Source organism: Herpailurus yagouaroundi, unplaced genomic scaffold (genome assembly GCF_014898765.1).
Source record: "Herpailurus yagouaroundi ecotype Mexico unplaced genomic scaffold, PumYag 140, whole genome shotgun sequence".
NCBI lineage: Eukaryota > Metazoa > Chordata > Mammalia > Carnivora > Felidae > Herpailurus > Herpailurus yagouaroundi.
This window is the reverse complement of record NW_024412395.1, coordinates 55,356,458-55,376,418: the sequence shown is the minus strand read 5'-3', so window position 1 is coordinate 55,376,418 and position 19,961 is coordinate 55,356,458. Positions and strand designations below refer to the sequence as shown.

Sequence of the window (19,961 nt, the reverse complement as noted above, 5' to 3'; positions counted from 1 at the left end):
CTGAGCCAGCCAGGTGCCCCAACGCTCCCTTCATTATGATCCTCCCCACCTCTAGCGCAAGTCTCTGCTTCATGTGTCTTTCACATCTGCTGGAAAGAAAAGACCAAATGACAAGCTACAGGGTCAGAGAACAAGCCCAGCACATGCAAATTTGGATCTGGATCCTAGCTCTGCCACTTGCTCCCTGGAAGGCCAATGACAAGGTATTTAAGCCCTCTGAGTTCTAATTTCCTCAACTGCAAAATGTTTACAGTGCTTAAATATACAGAACATCAGGCAAAATAACTGGCATATGTCAGGCGCTCAATGAAAGTTAGTTCCATTCGATTTTCTAATCCCTTTGCTATCAAACTGAGGCCATATTCAGGAAGGCATTTTCAGTGCATTCAGAAGAGTCTGTTAAAGTTTGGGGCGCCTGGGTGGCTCAGTCAGTGGAGGGTCTGACTCTTGATTTTGGCTCAGGTCATGATCTCATATTTTGTGAAATCGAGCCCCACATGAGGCTCTCTGCTGACAGCTTGGAGCCTGCTTGGGACTCTCTCTCTCCCTCTCTCTCTGCACCCACTCTCTGTCTCAAAATTAACATTTTAAAAAAGAGTCTAATAAAATTTAATTGCAACACTCTTAGGATAAAAATTGCTTTTAAAACTGGCCTCCTTTGTTAAAACTGGAATCATTCATTTGGTTCATTCAGCCATTCGGTACATTTTTATGTACCAGCCTCACCACAACCAAATAGTGTCCCCACTCTATCTGAGGAATGGTCTCGGAGTAGCAGTTACCCTGCTCCCACCAGTCACAAGTGCCAAAGCAACAGAGAGTTTTCTATTGAGAAAGTGAATACTTTATCATTTTCCTCCCTTAAGGGATTATTTGGTTTCTTTTCTCCTTTCATCTCAATGGGTGAATTAAATTTATTATTATTATTATTATTATTATTATTACTATTATTATTTTACAGAGGGAGAGAGAGCAGGATAGGGGGGACACAGAATCTTAAGCAGGCTCCACACTCAGCAGGGAGCCTGAAGCAGGGCTCAATCCCACAATCCTGGGATCATGACCTGAGCCAAAACCAAGAGTCAGATGCTCAACCGACTGGGCCACCCAGGTGCCCCAAATTAAATTGATTTAAAAATTTTTTTAAACTACAGGAAAACTGGAGGCGGGGGAGGGAAGGTTTTAGAACAAGTTTTGATGGCCTATAAAAATGTCTTTTTACTTTTTGATTAATTTTTTTGAGAGAGAGAGGGTGCAAGTGAGTGAGGGGCAGAGAGAGGGAGGGAGAGAGGGAATCCCACAAGGGGCAGGGAGAGATGGAGAAGTAGGGCTCACCCGAAGGGGAGCAGGGGCTCACCTGATGTGGGATGCGGGACTCGAACTCACAGACCATGACATCATGACCGGAGCCAAAGTCAGATACTTAACCAACTGAGCCACCCGGGTACCCTGCTTTTTTTTTTATTAATTCCTAAAGGATTCCCCAGTTCCCTGACATTCTGATTAACTGAAGGCTTACTGGACACATAATTTAGAGTGGCCCCTTTCTCTGCTGTCTTCCCCACAGCCTGGCTTCCCTGTACTCTGAGCACTTGGTCCTTCATGTCTGTCTCTGGAGCTATAGTTAGCTGCAGGATTCCCCCACTACCCGAAAGCAGAGCGCTCCTATGAAAACTTTCCTAAGCCAAAATGGCATAAAGCAAAGAAACAATTACCGTGAACTCACATGGAAAATTTTTTGAGCATTCTCAGACCCAGAAAAACAATCTCTCTTTGGCTTCTCTGGTCCCTTAGGACACATCTTGCTAATGGATGTGCAAGATAAATTGAGATAAAGCACAGATGCTCAGAGGCAAGGTTCAAAGCTACAGAGCTTGACGCTGAGATGCCCAGTGTGGTTTCCAGGGAAGGGGCTTGGCGGTGCCACCCTCACGGCTTGGGGCTTGCACTGCTTCTACAATGGCTTGCTGCAAAATAAACACTGAACGCTATTTTCACTTTTTGCCTTTTTCCTAAAAGCAAAAACTCTCTTTGGATTTCTTTCAGTTAGCAAAAAGGTACAATGTAGGTCTTCCATAAAAGTGAAGTGGCCTAATGCAACCTTTCAAAAAATCGGGGGATACCTGTACACATTTCTCTTATTGGTAAATGTTTGAAATGTCCCGTCAACACTCTACCACGAATTCCTTAGCATTACAGAGGCACATTTACAGGAAGCTAAGGAAGCTCCAGCTTTGGGACCTCCGCTTGCAAGGATCCCTTCTAATAAGGAAGGACTCATTTTTACATCTAATGTTTTATTCATGATTTTATACTAATTTTCTTAATATAGCAGCCTAAATTGTCTAAAGCTCAGCCCCACAAAACCTGTCCTTGCCTTATTGCCCTTCCCAGCTTCTGATAGAGAAATCAACCAAAATGCGTATCTTAAAGCTTTCTTAAGCCACCAGCTTTCCGTAACAGTGACAGGAGGGTCCCAGACATATAGGAGACAGCAAAAGTGTGTGCTCCTTTGTACTCCCAGAGTGGTCAGTAGATATCTCTAAAATAATTCAATCAGGGGCGCCTGGGTGGCCCAGTCGGTTAAGCGTCCGACTTCAGCCAGGTCACGATCTCGCAGTCTGTGAGTTCGAGCCCCGCGTCGGGCTCTGGGCTGATGGCTTGGAGCCTGGAGCCTGTTTCCAATTCTGTGTCTTCCTCTCTCTCTGCCCCTCCCCCGTTCATGCTCTGTCTCTCTCTGTCCCAAAAATAAATAAACGTTGAAAAAAAAATTTTAAAAAATAATAATAATAATTCAATCATTGTACCGCTCACATTGCATTAGAGTCACTTAAAGGCCCCACGATGTGACCCATCTAGATAACATGTTTGACCTCTGAGGGGTCTGGGAAAGAAGTCTGGATGCTATTAGACATTGAGCTCAGATTTAGCTTAAATTCTGCCCAGGAAGATGCCTGCCAGAACAGCTGGTGTGTCCATCATGGACTCAACATAAATGTGTTTTAGTCATGAGGAACTCCCACCCTTTTCCTGTTTTCTGTCTCCAAGCAGTTTAGTAAGTTAAAGGTCGACTGTCAAAATGCTATCTATTTAAGATAGGTATCTGAAGCAAATATCAGATAACTGGGAAACCCTAATGCCTTATGGTGCTATTGTATTCCCAAAGATCCATTTTTACATGTATTCATTCAAATAAACAACACTGATTGAGTAGCTACAATTTATTAGGCATAGGGAATATGAAGATACATATTATACAATAGGAAGCACTAGTCCTAGAATCAAGGGTCTACATTCTAGATTTAACAAGAACATCAGCCAGTAGGCACAAACCCACTCTACAACTGGTTCTAGAGACATGCTCCTCACCACCGACACAAGGCTAGTTGGCTGTGTGCATGAAAGGGAAATTCCCTCCCCCTTGGTGCTTCCTGCTTGGACTTACTCTTAGAGCAAAGGTATGGACAGGTCCCAGATGGGGCCACCATAGAAAAATGGAAAAATATATCTAACACAGAAGTGTAAACACAAGACCCATTGCCTAATTTACTTACCTAGATGACAACATAAATATTGTTTTCATTTTCCATATAACCACCACCAGTTATTGATCATCTACTATGTACTACAAATTGTGCTAAGGTCTTTGCAAATATTATTGCATATGTCATTGTTAGTCAATGTGACTTTACACGTGGAGAATTGAGGCCTGAATCAATTAGAAATTTGCCTCAAGCCACTTGCTGTGATTGATCCAGAATTCAAACTCAAGGTTGAATAAATACATTTGAATGGGAAGTCATAATATTGTCAACTTTCCATATGCCAGTTTAAAAAAAAATACTGACGTTTCATAAAAGCAAGGACATTTTAATAAGCCAAACTCTTAGAATAAAAGATAGTAGGCTCAACTGAACAAACATAGGTTCGTAGGTACATTGTGTTTATTTTCCTCACTGGGCTATGCACTAGCTCTAGTCCCAGACCCACCATTTACCAGCTGGGGCACATTGCCTCTTGCTAAGTGATCTAATTTCTTTTGGTTCTTTGCTCCTTTACAGTTTAAGGAGTGGTCATAACTACCATTTTGACACTTTCAAAAGAACGTACCTGTATTTATCAGCTCATCTTATCAGACACGTGCTACCTTTTAAGGTGATCTCAGGGGAGCCACTAAAATTCAGACATCATTTTTCATTAAGCACAGATTTCTGAAAGTCCCAAACTGCAATGTGAATAGTTAATGTGCTCTTCAGTGTATCTCCCTTGCTTTCTACTGTTCAATATTTGTGGAGTATTTCTTCCAATCCTATTATAAACTTTTTGTATTGAATTTATTTTTTACTCTCCTTGAACTTGGAAAAGTTTAAATTCCAAATCATAGAATTTGCTTTCCCATAATGGCCAGAAGTACACTTTGTGTTCTTTGCCTCAGTCATACAACCCAGCACTCATTCACAGGGGAAATAAAGGTAAAGCAAAAGACAGCCATGTTCAAAAGAAGTCAAGTAAGTGGCTCCAGAATTTCAGAGTATTTTCACAAACAGTCCCTCATGTTTACCCACGGCAGCCCTGTGGTGGAGGAAGAGACTGATCTCCCATGTTACAAATGCAGGGCTGACACACTGAGGGAGGAAGTGACCTCAAGGTCTTACCCCTGGTGAGTGAAGGGGGCCAAGACTACTTCAGTCACAGTCTTCAAACTGCATTTTGCCATTGTTGTCTGCATTCATCTGACAAATAGTATTGAGCACCTTCTCAGTAATGAGAAGGCATGGGGTGAATCCAGTTGAAGACACAAAGGTCAGGACCACCTAAATTCTGTGTTTCAGGGGGCTTACAGTCCTTTGTGGACTGAGGCAAGTACACAAATAACTTTAGGACAAGGGAGAATACATGACCTATTCAAAAGCTTGAAGTAATGCATCACCAGGACCCAAAGAAGGTACAACTCTTGTGAATTGGTTGAGCCTTACTGCCCCACACTCAGGTGTGTTTTCCTCATCTTTTTTTCTTCTTAATGTTTATTTTTGAAAGACAGAGACAGAACTCCAGGGGAGGGGCAGAGAGAGAGAAAGAGAGAGAGAGAGAGAGAGAGAATCTGAAGCAGGCTCCAGGCTCCTAGCTGTCAGCACAGAGCCTGATGCGGGACTTAAACTCATGAACAGTGAGATCATGACCTGAGCCGAAGTCGGATGCTTAACCGACTCAGCCACCCAGGCACCCCCCTCATCTTTCTGAGTAAGGCTTCCAGTGTTTCTCAAAATGAAAGTTGTGGACCACTTAAGCACTTAAGGAGTGCTTGTTAAATACAGGTCCCTGGGCTCCACCTCAGACCTACCCAAATAAAAATCTCTTGGGGCGCCTGGGTGGCGCAGTCGGTTAAGCGTCCGACTTCAGCCAGGTCACGATCTCGTGGTCCGTGAGTTTGAGCCCCGCGTCGGGCTCGGGGCTGATGGCTCGGAGCCTGGAGCCTGTTTCCGATTCTGTGTCTCCCTCTCTCTCTGCCCCTCCCGCGTTCATGCTCTGTCTCTCTCTGTCCCAAAAATAAATAAAAAACGTTGAAAAAAAAAATCTCTTGGAACCCAGGAAAATGTTTTTAATATGACCCACTTCACAAATTTGCATGTCATCCTTGCACAGAGAAAATGCCAATCTTCTCTGTATCACTCAAATTTCAGTACCTGTACTGCTGAACCAAGAATGAGAATTTATATTTTTAACAAGGTTCAAGGTCATTCTGATTCACATTCCAGATTCAGAATCTCTTTTCTAAGGTGCTACCCCTGAATTTGGGCCTTTGAAAGAATATATATTTTCATATATTTTATTTTCATATTTTCATATAATATATATTATATGAATATATAATTCATATTATATTATATATAATATATATATGAAAATTAAATCATGAGATGGCATCCACTTTTTGTCATACTAAATACTCCATTTAATACTACCCCCATGCATGCTGATTCATTACAATGCTGTTTGTCTTAAAAATGCTTTTCTTGGGCCCCTGGGTGGCGCAGTCGGTTAAGCGTCCGACTTCAGCCAGGTCACGATCTCGCGGTCCGTGAGTTCGAGCCCCGCGTCGGGCTCTGGGCTGATGGCTCAGAGCCTGGAGCCTGTTTCCGATTCTGTGATTCCCTCTCTCTGCCCCTCCCCCGTTCATGCTCTGTCTCTCTCTGTCCCCAAAATAAATAAATGTTGAAAAAAAAAAAATGCTTTTCTTGGGGCACCTGGGTGGCGCAGTCAGTTAAGCGTCCGACTTCAGCCAGGTCACGATCTCGCGGTCCGTGAGTTCGAGCCCCGTGTCAGGCTCTGGGCTGATGGCTCAGAGCCTGGAGCCTGTTAACGATTCTGTGTCTCCCTCTCTCTCTGCCCCTCCCCCGTTCATGCTCTGTCTCTCTCTGTCCCAAAAATAAATAAACGTTGAAAAAAAAAATTAAAAAAAAATGCTTTTCTTAAAAAATCAGCTAGCTAGCTAATCTATTACCAAACCCAAAGAAAAAATTGTGTAACAAGAGCACTGCATAGTCCTGGCCAGTAAGCATCAACACTCTTTGCTAAATGTATGTTCTAGTCTGTTTTCTTGAATTATGTATGCTTGCAATGTGTGGCCTTTCTCCATACTTTTTTCTGGTGAGTTCTGGTCAGTAATTTTGATCCAGAGTGCTATCAAAAGATGGTATCACAGATAGTGCCATAAAGAAATACAGAAGAGCGCCATGTTGGATGTTACCATTTTTTAAGTAGCCCAAGGTGACTTTAAGTAAATGGTTGTAACAGAGAAAAGGAACCAGCAAGGATCTGGGTGATGGAAATCTTTTGACACTATAAAAGGTATTACAAACTTCTCTTCTACCAGGAAGGATGGACTAACAATTCTGACTGGTAATGGGAAGACACTAGGGCTTGTGACCTCAGGAGATATAAAGAGAAGACCAAGGCCACATAAGAGGAACCTCTGGACTCAGGGACTTGACTGAAACAGCCTGTTCAATTAAGCTCCCCTGGAACGCACACTCCTGGAGTTAAGGGGGCTGCCTACACTGTGGCTGGGAATGCAGCCTCTAGCACTGCAGTGGTTCACTGCAGCCAATGGAAACTGTTACAACCTGCTAGAAGAGTGTTTTCAAACCTCAGAGAATCACCTGGAGGGCTTGTTGAGACAGGGCCCTGTGCCCCACTTCTGGAGATTCTGATTCAGCAAGTCTAGGAGGGGGCCTGAAAATCTGCATTTCTAACAGAGTTCTATGTTATGCTTGGTTGTACTGGTTTTTAGACCACACTTTTTAACTGGAACTGATCACTATTTATAATAACAGAATACTTTTCTCTGCATTAAACTAATATGTACATATAGCATCAAACCTAAATACTGCGTCCATTGCTTGCATCACGCTTTAAGAAACTTAGCTAAGTAGAAAACCAGTTGGTATGGCACTGTTGTACCTGAGACATAATGGTGTCTTATGATTTCCCAATACTCTTTCTTTGGCCATTAATCATATCCATTACTCTTTTGTTGTTATTACTGTTGTTGCCTTGCCAACATTACCCGGGGGTGGGGGGTGGGCTAGAATCCAAATGTTAATAAGTGTTAATTATGGAGTTTTAAAAATCAAATCAAAACAGCAAAAATCATGAAAAAATAATTCATGAAAGCTGACAAGCCTTCACCCTTAATCATCATCTCAAGGTTAAATAATGATCAGAATTCTTTCAGTTGAAGTACTTATGTTGCATCTTGATGTTTGACTATCATATAAATATAACTGTGCTATTAGGCTCTATTTTTCATTGCAGATGAAATTGATGCATCTTTGTGTGATGTAGTCTGACATAGTAAAATTGTTACTCCCTAGGTAGGATATTCATAAAAATGTAATTATCGTAATCAGAACAGTCTTTAAGCTCATGAGAGGGGATTGCCAGATTCGTGATTGGCAGTTTTCAATCATTTCACATATAATAAATAAACTTCTTAAAGCAGCCTTGGGAATCACTGATGTCGTACACAGGGAAACTATTCTGATCAAACAACAAAGGGTGTTGGGAGATGGTGACGGGAGTTCCAGTTGGCTTCCTCTGCCTGGCTTTGGCCAGGACTAGATGGGACTTTCAACAGATTTCATTCGCTTTACTCACCAACAGGTGTAATTAACAGTGCCATTTGCTGGGAAGAAAGAGGTCACAGGAAGACTACCGTTACTGAATAGAATGCATTTATTGTTTTCCTTCTAGAATTCATAACCTGCTGCACGAGTAGCCCAGGAGCTGCTGTGCATGCACCATGCCATGGGGGGCGGGGGGCAACTGTAGCAATACCATCAGCGGGATTTGACCCTGGGTTAGTTGGGAGCTTCCAGTGTTCTTCATGTCCCCAATCCTGGTTTAGGCAATGTGCTTAATAAATGTAGAGACAGCACCAACAAGCCCATGTTGGTGGGCTAGAGAAATAAAAACCAACAAAAGAAGTCAACAGACAGTTCAATTTGAAGAAGAAAATCACCTATTCAAATTGGACAGTAACTTTGGTTTTGATTCCATCTCTTTTAGAATTACTTAGTGGGGACGAGTTCTTCCCCTGCTCCTGCAGAAAAACCTCCATAATCCCATGACTTGTTTTGATTCATTTTTTGGTAATAAGAGGTCCTACAGCCATTTTAAATCTCCAACACATTCCCAATCAAGAAGTTAGAGATCCAGTCTTGCATAATAATCAACTCCTAGAATCCGATTTAAAGCTGACACTTTTCCCTTTACCCCTCTGGGGCCTTCTGCAGCCGAGCAGCCAGGGAAGGGGGCAAGGTCCATCTGTTCCTTTCCTCCACCTACTGTTTCCAACTGTCTGCGCCCATTTCACTAACCAGCATCTGTTCCTGGGTCAAAGCCGGCAGGGGGAAGAGAAGTAAGCGAGGGAAGAGGGACAAAAGTTCCTCGTTTGCTAGTGGCCTCTCAGGGTGGCTTCTCTGTTTACTAGCTAGGCTATGAAACTGAAGGCTGCCTCTTCCCGGTAAGGGGTGCTCTCACGGTGCTTCAGAGCCCCACCTTCCCTCCCTCCCCAGGCCAGGCCCGGGACCTCCTCGCACCTGAAGCTCCTTCCTCAGCTGAAACCCTCTCCCGCTGTCTCAGGCTGCTCCCTGCTGAAGCCTAAGAGCTCCTCTAGGTGGCCCTGTTGGGCAGGAGCTAAGTTTCCCCTTTCCTCACTCCTCTCTTCCTCTCCCTCCCTCCTCTTCCCCCTGGCCCACTGCCTCCCCTGCTCTTCCTCTCCCCTGCCATCCTCCTCCCCTCCCTCCCCTTACCCCCACTTCCCCCAGTGCTGGCCCACTCAGTCACCAGCCTACTCCAAGCGGCGGGAGATATATGTAAAGCTCTCTAAATGAAGACTTTTCAGTGAGAAAGCATCTTTGGGGTGAGAAAAACCCTCTTCACAAGTCTTCCCTCTCAATCCTCAACCCCCCTGATATTTTGCTATGGAGACTGGCTATTCCCCACTTTTGTGGAGAGTCCTACACTAGCTGTTACACCCTGGGCTTTTCCTGGAGCCACTTACTGACATCCACTCACTGGGAAAGCTTAGCCTGGCCCCCCCTTCTTCCTCTGGCACTGGTCCTACCCTCAGATGTGTATCTGTTCGGCCTAGAAGGTCAGCCAAAACCTAGGGTTCGGTGAACAGCCACACTTGGTGCCACACTAAGCCCTACCCTCCAGTTTGGTGCCCTTTAGTAACAAAGGAAGTATTTTGGACTCTATTTGCTACCTTGGGTTTTATTTCCCAGTCTGTTCAGAACCTGGGCGGGGTGCTATTAATTGAGGTGCTATTTATTGAGCCCCCTTTCTACCTTGAATGTAGGCCAAGGATTTGAGTCATGTTACCACTTTTTGGATAATCCCTCTGAAGATCTCTATCCTTTTATGGCTCCTCTCTTTTGCTTGTCATATTTTTTATCTTGATGTCTCAGTGAGAACCTCTTATTTAATATCTTGAAATGTGTCATATGGGAAATAACTAGCTAAAAGCTCTTAGAGTTTTTAGAGTTTTCTTAAGGACTAACTGATTATAACAACTATTTGAGGACATATATATATAACCCTGAAATGAAAATCTTTTAGATAAAACTTTAAAATACTTGAGAAGGAAAAATGGCTTTCAGGGAGATTCCAGTTTTTTCTTGGCTCTGCTGAAGACTAGCTATATGACCTTGGGAAAGTTGCTGCATCTCTCCAAACCTAATTTTTTCATGTATGAAACAAAGAATTTGGCCTAAAAGTCTCTCAGCTTCTTTTCCCGCTCTTACCATGAATCTGTGATACCCTGAAAGGAAGTTGAGAGAACATTTCTGTTGCTAAGTATGGATGACGGTTAACACACAGGCTCCCCTTGGTATTCACGAGGGCTCCCTTCCTCCACTCAAACACATTTACTGAGCGCGTACATCTTTTTTTTTTTTTTTTTAAGTTTATTTAATTTGAGAAAGAAAGAGAGCAAGCAGGGGAGGGGCAGAGAGAGAGGGGGAGAGAGAGAGAATCCCAAGCAGTCTCTGCACTGTCAGTGTAGAGCCCCATGCGGGGCTTGAACGCATGAACCTTGAGATCATGACCTGAGCCCAAATCAAGAGCCGGATACTTAAGCAGCTGAGCCATCAGGCGTCCTCTGAGTACATATATCTTTACACCAGGAGATACTTGGGTGCATAAGATTTCATCCTTGACCCAAGAAGCTTATGAATATGAAGGAGAAGCTAGACTGTTCATGAATATTGTTAAACAATACATGATGCTTTATTTACCCAAGAAACATTTCCTGAGCACCTACCATGGTAAGTACAAAACACTCTGGGATGGTGCTTGGAGTGCAGTGGGTGCAGTTTCCTCTCAGGGCACCATCTTTACATATGTGGGACATCCCTACATAGAAGCCATAATCAGGATGGATTGAAAGCAGAGCTGTGGGCCATGTGACAGTCCACAGCCCCAGATCCACCCTCACCCCCTTGGTCCTGTGCTTCCAAAGACAAAAACAAAAGATATTTCTATTAGGAAAACGGTGGTGGTGCTTCTCTTCCCTCTCCCTTTCTCTCTCTTTTAAGACGTGATAATCAGTCAGGATTCACTCTGTTTACAGTTTGACTACTTCATAGAAAAATGTGTCTATAAAACACCTGGTAGTTGTAAAAAGGCTTGGGTAAGGCCCAGGGAGCCAGATAAATATATGTTATTTATTCAGCTGTCCCAAGCCATTACCAATCTCCTTACACCCAAGGGCTGTCTGTCCTCTCCTAAGTTTTATTTCTAATATTTTCAATACAAAGTCAGGTTTAAAAACAAAAACAAACAAACAAACAAAAAAAAACCACAGGAAAATCAAAGCCTTACCTCCCTGAAAAACTATCAAGTACAAACATTCTTCATGGCATTTCAGGCATAGTCTGATACCCCGAACCAGAAAAGATGGTTGCAAATGCATTTATCCAGTGAAGCAAACATAGTCGATCTAAGTAAATGTTACTGGTCAATGCCGTTCAGCAAGTATCCCCTAAGCACCTATGGTGGACCTGGCTCATGCTTTAAGTGCACAGAGGACACCAGAGATTCTGGCATGTTCTCCAAGCCACATCATCAGAGTAAATGGTGAGCACACTGCCTGGCCCCCACCTGCAGACAGCCCCACAGTGGGCTTTGAAGTTGCTCTTTGCTGTTATCTAATCTCCAAAACTGAACCCTAATCCTGACTTCTTCCTTTCAGTGACTTTTCCAAGATAAGTTATGTTCACCTACTCAAATGCATCACCATGTGCATTTTTAAAAGTTTGTTTGTTTGTTTGTTTGGAGAGGAGAGGAGAAAACCAGCAGGGGAGGAGCAGAGAAAGGGGGGCGGGGACAGAGGATCCAAACGGGATCCAAAGCAGGCTCCGCACTGACAGCAGAGAGCCTGATGTAGGGCTCAAACTCATGAACCACAAGATCATGCCCTGAGTGAGCCACCCAGGCACCCCTCACTGTGTGCATTTTTAAAGGCTTTAATCTTCATTTCATTCACTCAAATTCTGATCAGGCAGCTTTCCACAGAGAGGTAGTCTCCTGCCCTACTAATTGTAATATAATTTTAGAATGGACTAAGTTGAAATCCCTTCTAGGCAGGATCCCTAAAGAGAGGATATTTCCATTGAAGATACATGTGGAATTTTGCTTTTTGGGCAAAGGAGAAGGGACAGCACCTGAAGAGGTATCCCAAACAATGAGACATGTGGGGAAAAGCTCCAGTGGAGAGAGAAGTTAGAAGGGGTTGTGCCATACTTAAAGTGATATTTTTCTAATCAGGATGGAGAGCCTGACACATGGTCTGAAAACAGAACAGATTATTTGAAATCTGGGATGTATGATCACCATCTTCACAGTAAATGAAGCCAGCAGCTGTTCAGAGTGAAAGTCATTAACAAGGAGTCTCTGTACACTGAGGGATCCAGAGGAGTGGATGGGAGGCCGACTGATGTCATCCATTTACAAGCCAGAGCTTCATCACACAAAACAAAGAGCCTTTGTTACCCAGGGTTTCCTGGAACCACTTGCTGTCATCACCTTGTCTGCAAAGACAGAGGTGTAATCTACTCACCAAAACACAATGAAGCTTTGCTTCCAAACGACACAGTCTGGGAATGCAAAATACAAGAAGCAGGGGCAAGCACAGGACAGATTTTCAGCTGTCCTTTACTTGTTCAGTTCTTAAACTGATTTCAAATATCATACTATTGTTTTTAATTAAATCCTCATCACTCTGCTTTCTAATCTCATGCATTCAATTTGAAACTTGGGAACTGTTTTGTTGCAAAGGAGGAGATTCAGAAATTCCAATTTTCCTACTTAATAAGAATGTTATGTTCAGCATAACGTAACAGGAGAAAAGCTTCCCTTTGTTGCCAACACTCAAAGTCAACGCTTAGTTACGTACTTGAGGAATAATCCTTGGAAAATATTTTAACTCCAATTGCTATCACCAGTATAGAAGTTTCTAGGCTTCCATCTCTACTTTTTAAGTTGTCACGCACTTTTTCAACTTATATCTTATCAACAGCAGATTTTACTTAAAATAAGACATCATAGTTTATTCTGACCATTCAATGTTTTGTGCTATCTGTATCATCATTTTAGTTCTTTTAGAATAGATAAGAAAGACTTTGACTTTATGGGAAACTCAAGGTCAAGGTGTATAATAGGTGTTTTTTTTTCCCCCTTCTCTTTCTGCATCAGGGCTTTAAATAGTAAACAGAAACACAAAAGAGATTTATTTGAATATAACTGGTATATCAATTGTTTATAGCTAAAATCAACTAAAAGTGGATTAAATTTACAATCGCACATAATAAGAAATCCAGAGGTGTGGCATTTGCTAGTGGTTTCCTATTTCAGTGGCTCAATGCCTTGCTGAGGACTCTTCCCACATTTCCATCCCATCATCCAAGGTGCACTGGTATTAAGCCTCAAATTTGGCTAACAGCTTACAGGAAGTACATGAAATGGAAGAACTTGTTAAATACCACCACAGGGAAGTAGTCAGCAAAATCCAGAAGAGATCAAGGAAATTTAAACCTGACTGGATACTTGATGATATTGAAGAATTTTTGTCAGTATCTTTAGGAGTGATAAATGTATTATAGGTACATTTTTTTAAAGGAGTCCATATCTTTTAGAGACACACGCTGAAATATTTATAGCAGAAATGATATGATATCTGAGTTTACCTCAAATGCCTCAAAACAATCCAGTGGGAGTGGGGAGTGAGGATGGGGGAATGACAGGCTGTGAATACTAATAACTGGGAAGCTGGGTGATATGCACATGGGGGCTCATTATACAGCTCTCTCTGTTTTCTGTTCCCTGTTTTTAATAGAAATTTTTATATATTTAATTTTTTAAAACAACAAATGAGAAAGGAGTATAAAGAAGAAAAAAGGAAGGGTCAGGTAAACAATTCTCCTAACTAGTCAACCATTTGGGCCAATGAACCTCTACTGGGCTTTCACGGTCCAGGGCAGGAACTGACTGTGACATGCACCTGGGTCTTCTGGGAATGGACCGTCTGCTTCTGCAGAGTGGCCTCACCAAGGATGTCTCAGGGAATACTCACAATAGCAGTCTGGGAGTAAGTACTCCTGCTATCTGCATTATTATTATGAGAAAATGGAGAAAAGCCTTCCTGACTATTCTAAAGTAAGTACTCCTCCAAAAAGTAACAATCCCATTGAAATAAGTGTTATTAGGCCACAGTGTTAATTCTAGCCCACGTGGTCCTAAAGAAAATATTTTTAGACAAAAATAACATTCTAGTGATGTTTCATTGCCATTAAAGTTAGTGTCTGAAGCCTTACAGTTGTATGTTCATGTTCAGTAAAGCCTCTGTTTATTTTGAGAAGGTATAAATCTAGTGCACTTAGAACCAAGAAACTTATCTTTTAAACTTCATTTGCTTGCTATAAATGACAGCAAAACCAAAAATCAAACCTCTTAACAGACATAAGCCAATTTTGACCCAACATGACTTCATTATCCCAACCCTCCAAAAAAACAAATACAAAACATACCCACCCACATGCACACACACACTAAACAGCACAGGCCAGTATTCAAACTCCGCCGCCCCCCCCCCAAAAAAAAGAGTGATGAAGACAACCTCCAAGCTCCAGACTATCTGTAAAAGATCCATGAGCATTGTCCCCAGTAAGGCCTCTAAACAACATAGGACAAAACTGTAGTCTGATACATTTAACTATTTTCCTAGACTTTTCTCTGAGTCATTTTGAAACCAGCTCACAAAAAACTAGTTTGGTTCTCTCTTGGACCAGGATGAAATAGTGACCAGAAGTGAAGAAAAGTTGGGATGCAAATTGCCCAGCAAGACCCATAAGAGGCTGAAGGATATACTGTTTATCTTTGGTATATTTCTACCTCCACGATCTTCTAACTTTCTGGCTCTGTCACTCTTCATCTCCTACGTAGGCTTATACTATGCTCGTGTTCCTCTAGCTCCCCCAAACCTTTCTCATTTCTTCCCTCTCTCTAAATTTTCAGTGCTCCCAAATTCAATTACAAATTCCCAAATCAAGGTTTCAATTACAGCAATATGTAATAAAACATTACTAGAATGATAGATTGTCCCATCCCCCTGAGCCATCTTCCATCAAAATTCTAATTCCCATACTCTTCACGTGCTGATCTAACCTAGAAGCTAGGATTAAAGCTACTCCATTTAATAGACATTCTCAGCTACCAGCTCACAGTCCTAAGGGTCTATCATCCTCATATATTCTCTCATCAGAATGCTCAGAGGGAGCATCTTCAAGAGGTGGGTATAAAGATGACTTCAATAACAGAAGCTACGGAGGTGATACAGAGAAGAGAAAAGGTTTCAAGCATGCCTGATCATTCTAATGTGCTTTAATGTAATAAAAACTCCCAATTAAAGGTGTAGCCTAGTAAAAGTGTTTGGGAATGAGGGTGATACCAATTACTCAAGGTACTGGTAGGTTTTGTTCTTCTTCCTTGATGAAAATTTTGTCATGAAAAAAAAAATCAAGCCTTAGGCTTGTGACAAGGCTTGTCACAATGCACGTGACAAGGTTCATGTAATTTAGAGTGTTCCACAAAAGTTTTTTTCCTTCTGGGGAGCAGAGGTGGCTCATGAATTCCCCTGTCCTCTTTTTATGCCCCTGCTGAGATAATATGGAAATATTTTAAACTATTGGACTTTCAGACAGAAATATATCTTAGAAGAGTAGCCTCCAAACCTTACTGATCATCAAGAACACCCCGGGGACTTTTTTAAGTAAACATTTTTATCTCCCCCCTGCCCTACTAAATCAGATCCTCAGCCAGGGTGGGAGAAGCTAAAGGACTGGGTTAGGAATGTTTTCACAGTGCACATGTAACTCTAACAATCAGTCATGTTCAGGCACTACTTTGAGGAGGTACCACCCAGTACCTCCTAAGTCATACCACTTACCTGCTCGGAACCATAGAGGAGGGGAGAAAAGCCTCTGTGAGCCCTACCCTGCTTCCCACCTACCTGGCAAAGTGCATCACTTCCCTGTTCTCAGAGCCCTATAATCTAGGCCACCCAACTCAAGATATTCATACTTCCGTGTATGCAATTCCTCCTACAGACAAAAAGAAAATAAAATACACTTATCAACACCCTAAGTATCAATCAACCTTTCAAATAGCTAATTTCATTACCTAATGATGATGTCCTTGTCAGGTTGGCATCAGCACCAATTTGTGGTTGAAGAAGTGGGCTGAGACTGTGTGTAATTTTGCCAGGTTCCCTGTGATTAGTCAGAGAGGGCAGATTAGGGACCCAGTGCTGTTGGGCAGGATGGATTATTGATATAGTCACTTGTGCCCTGTTCTTTTTCTTTCTTTTTTTTTTTATGTTTATTTATTTTTGAGAGAGAGAGACAGACAGACAGAGCATGAGTGGGGGAGGGGCAGAGAGAGTGGGGGAAAAGAATCTGAAACAGACTCCAGGCTCTCAGCTGTCAGCACAGAGCTCGACACGGGGCTCTAACTCACGGACCGGACCGCGAGATCATGACCTGAGCTGAAGGCGGATGCTCAACTGACTGAGCCACCCAGGCGCCCCTAGTGGAGATTTGTTTGATCAAAAGAAAAGGTACTATACCCCTTCTTTTCCTCTCTGGACAGAAACCTAGCTTTTTGTTGGGAGGCTCAGAAGACTCTTATGCTCAGGTATAAGAGCTTTAAGAACTTCTTTGTGTTTCGAAAGCTATCCTAGAAAAAGCCCCAACCAGGACTTTGAGAGTTCTTGTCTCTTCAAGAAAAGAAGCCTAAATTACCCTAAAAAGAGAGAAGAGGCAAGACAGTGTTTCACAGGGAAGACAGACAGGGCTCTACCCTGAGAAGATGGACTCCCAGAGGCTGGAGGGAAGTGTGGACATTTATTGTACCCGAGTGTAGAGAGCAGTTCAGACTTTTCCACTCCATCACAGTTGCAAAGGGCAAAGAATATGCCACCCTCAAGCAAACTCAGGCACTTGTCCCATCTTAAAACTTGACTTCTGGGGAACCCCAGAAAGGGAAAAGGAACTAACATGCACTTTACACCTGTAGTGGACCAGGAATGTTTACCCCCATGGCCCAGGGAGTCCTGAGAGCCTTCACAGGGTGTCGAGCAGATGGCAGCCCTACCAGGCCGTTTTTCCTCTTCTTCCCCATCCCCTGCAGCTGGCTACCAAGATGCATAGAAAGCTGTCCTTGTGTACAGACCCCTTGGGGGTCACACTGGGAAATCTTAGCTATCTAAGCACGTGGAATGGCCTATACAAGTTCATGGCCTATAATGCATTTGGTTGTTTATCAAAATAAAAACCAAACAGAATGAGTAAAAGAAACCGGCCATGAGAGAGCACAAACTGTATGTTCCGTTTACATGAAGTTCAAAAACAGACTAAACTCGTCTAATGATAGTGGTTGGTACAACAGTTACCTTTGACTGGGAGTGGGGCCCAGGGAGCCTTCTCGAGGGCTAGAAACTTGCTATATCTTGATCTGGATGGTGATTTCACAGGTGTGTACATATTTGAAAATTCACTGAGTTATACACTTAAGATATGTGCACTTTACTGTATATAAATATCACCTCTGCAAAATAAATAAAGCAAATAAGCCAACAAACACAGACAAAACAATAACCTACAAAGACCTGCTAGATCCAACTTGCCTATTGCCGGGACCATTTAGTGATCCTCTTACTGGACCTCTTACTGACTCAATCCTTTCCCAATTCCTAAAATTAATCTGGCTCCTTTACCCCATAAATGCACAGGGAATTTAAAGAGCCAGAGAAGAGCATTTAGCCCAAGAGTCCTCACCCATGGGGTAAACTGTAGCATGGTGTGTAGATGCAGAGATGACAGAGCCAGACTGCGCAGGTTCAAATCCCTGCTCTGCCACTTAATGGGTAAAGCCTTAAGCAGCTTACTTAAATTCACTATTCCTCAGTTTCCTGATCCATATTAATAGGCTTTATAATGAGGATTAAACAAGATTAATCGATATGAAAGCACTCAGTAAATACCCAATATTACTACATGCCAAGCCCACGGTAAGCACTTTACCAATCTTATCTTCGTTTAATCCTTGCAGCACCCCTGCCTGCTAGATGGTGTTGTCCCCCATATTACAAGTGCAGAAACTGCAGCTCACAGAGGCTAAACTTGCCTAGGTTACACAGTTAGCAATGAGCAGGGGCGCCCGGGTGGCTCGGTCGGTTAAGCGTCCGACTTCAGCTCAGGTCACAATCTCGCGGTCCGTGAGTTCGAGCCCCGCATCAGGCTCTGGGCTGATGGCTCAGAGCCTGGAGCCTGCTTCTGATTCTGTGTCTCCCTCTCTCTCTCAGTCCCTCCCCCATTCATGCTCTGTCTCTCTCTGTCTCAAAAATAAATAAACGTTAAAAAAAATAAATAAAGTTTATTTACGTTAGCAATGAGCAAATCGGGGTTTGAATCCAGGTCTATCTTTTCTTTTCCTGTTAAGAAGCTTCCCTGATGCTTACCTGGATCCTCCCAATACCTGTGTTCCACCTACTCCCTCTTGGACTTCCCTAGGGCTAACCCATCATGAATCTGCATTTCTACTATTACATGCTGCTGAAACTGGACTACATAGCCCACTCTTCAGGGAACTTTCTAGTCTTTTGGATTCTGAGCCCCCAAGTACAGAATAATCAACCTAAATAATAGGCAATGATTGCATCAAGATAGTGAACTGAGCTCGTAAGACCATGTCCCGTTCCACCCCAATTTTCATACAACGATGGAGTCAGGAGGCATGTGGATGGGTCAGCCAGTTGAGCATCTCTTTTTTTTTTTTTAATTTTTATTTATTTATTTTGGGGGAGAGAGAGAGAGAGCACGAGCAGGGGAGGGGCAGAGAGAGAGGGAGAGAGAGAATCCCGAGCAGGCTCTGTGTTGTCAGAGCAGAGCCCTACAAGGGATGAACCGTGAGATCATGACCTAAGCTGAAATCAAAAGTGGGGTGCTTAACTGACTGAACCACCCAGGAGGCCCTGAGCATCCAACTCTTGATCTCAGCTCAGGTCTTGAGCTTAGGGCCGTGAGTTCAAGCCCCATTGGGCTCCAGGCTGGGCATGAAGCCTACTTAAAAAAAAAAAAAAAAAAAAAAAAAAAAATGACAAGGGGAAAATGTTTTTAAAGAAGAAATCCACACAGCTCTGGTAAACAAGAAAGGGTACTACTATCAGAAAAAATTTGAAATATCTGGAAGATAGAAGTTAAATGAAATCAACACTGACAAGCATGAAGCAAAATTACATCCCAAGAACTGGCTACAGAATACAAACTAAGTAAGTGATTAAAATGGGAATGGGAAGGTAAGAAAAAATCCAGAGAGATTACAAATTCAGAGGGACATTTGCAATAATAGAGAAAAAGGCTCTGAATCAACCATGAGGATAATTTACTAAAGAAGTGGATCCAGAACATGGGCCCATTGCCTTCCTATGTCCCCAAACTGTGACAGAAAGAAAAACATCAGTAGTGTTTGGCCTGGGGAGGGAACAGAAAAGCAGGAGGAAGTGTTAGGAGAGGACAAGGTAACTCTATAAGGAAGAAAATGTGCACAGTCTGCCACCGGAGCAAAACTTTACTTTACTTACTTTAGCATCATGGCAGGGAAATAGCGCAAACGTATGGTGTATTGGCTTTCTGTTGCTGTCATAACAAAGTTCTAAAGCTTGGTGGGTTAATACAATACAAATTCATTACTCTACAGTTCTGTAGGTCAAAAGTCCCAGGCTAAAACTGAGGTGTCAGTACTCTTTTTTGGAGACAAGGCGAGAATTTGAGAATTTGTTGTTTTGCATTTTCCAGCTAGTAGGGGCCACCACATGCCTTAGCTCATGCCCCCTTCTTCAT

The 19,961-nt window shown here is 42.7% G+C and overlaps 1 non-coding gene across 1 annotated transcript; it reads right to left on the bottom strand.

Annotated features, from left to right (window-relative positions):
- Nucleotides 1-5,598: 5,598 nt before the first annotated feature.
- On the bottom strand, nt 5,599-5,705 carry LOC121031149 (U6 spliceosomal RNA). The gene has a single exon (XR_005790580.1). It is a non-coding gene; the product is annotated as a U6 spliceosomal RNA (small nuclear RNA).
- Between the last annotated feature and the right edge of the window lie 14,256 nt (nt 5,706-19,961).